The sequence below is a fragment of the Pteropus medius genome, unplaced genomic scaffold (genome assembly GCF_902729225.1).
Source record: "Pteropus medius unplaced genomic scaffold, Ma_sr-lr_union100, whole genome shotgun sequence".
Lineage (NCBI taxonomy): Eukaryota > Metazoa > Chordata > Mammalia > Chiroptera > Pteropodidae > Pteropus > Pteropus medius.
In genome coordinates this window covers 641,942-642,885 of record NW_024352148.1, presented here as the reverse complement: position 1 = coordinate 642,885, position 944 = coordinate 641,942, and positions in this window count along the sequence as shown.

Genomic DNA, 944 nt, shown 5'->3' with positions numbered 1-944 from the left:
CGCACACCCGCACACCTGTGTCTCACCTGGAGCATGCCCTGTAGACCCCTCGGAGCCCGCACAGTTCCGGCAGGGTATGCTCCTCTCCTGTCCCCGCACTGCTGTGACGCTGCATCCTCACCGGCCCATCTGCAGGTCCCGCGTCCCCACACGCCGAGACTGTGCCTTGGGGCCCTCGAGCGATGTCAGTAAATACAGTTCTGCTGCCTCACGGAGCGTCCGCTTTCAGCCCAGACTTTGCCAGTCCCGGGACCTGGGTCCCCGACCTGAGCATCACAGCCTGAGGCCTGTCGCAGCCCTGCCCTCCGCCCACAAAGCTGGCCCCAGAACCTGCTGGCCCCACACCTCGGTGTCCCCGCCGCCTGGTGGCCCCACCCTGCCCAGGTTTGCCCCTCAAAAGCGTTCACTGCTCACAGCAGAAGTCGGGGTTCCCGGTAATTCCACAAAACAAGGTCTTGGCTTTAATGCCGCCAACCTTTAAAACTAGACAGTAATGTAAGAGATGATTTCCAGCCTAAATCACCTGGAGAACTAGAATGTTCTGCCACGTGTCCTGTGTCCCCCGGGCAGCAGGGCCCTGCCACCCCCACCCCTCGTTCTTGTGTTTGCTGGACCCCCGGGAACACACGCGTCCTGGTTTGTGGGCTCCCGCACCCCCGGCCAGGGCCAGCGTTACTTCAAGTCCTGACAAGAAAATCGAGATGCGTAGAAACCAGCCCAAAGCACAAAATTTTCTGAGGCGCCATTTGATTTAAGGGACGGTCAGCTGCTATTTCCGTGTAAAATAAGTTTGTTTACTACATTCTCAGCTTGGCTGGCCATAATCGTCACACGATGGTCCCCATAACTGTCACATGATGGTCACTGTAACTGTCACACGATGGTCCCCGTAACTGTCACAATGGTCACCGTAGCTGACATGATGGTCACCGTAGCTGTCACAC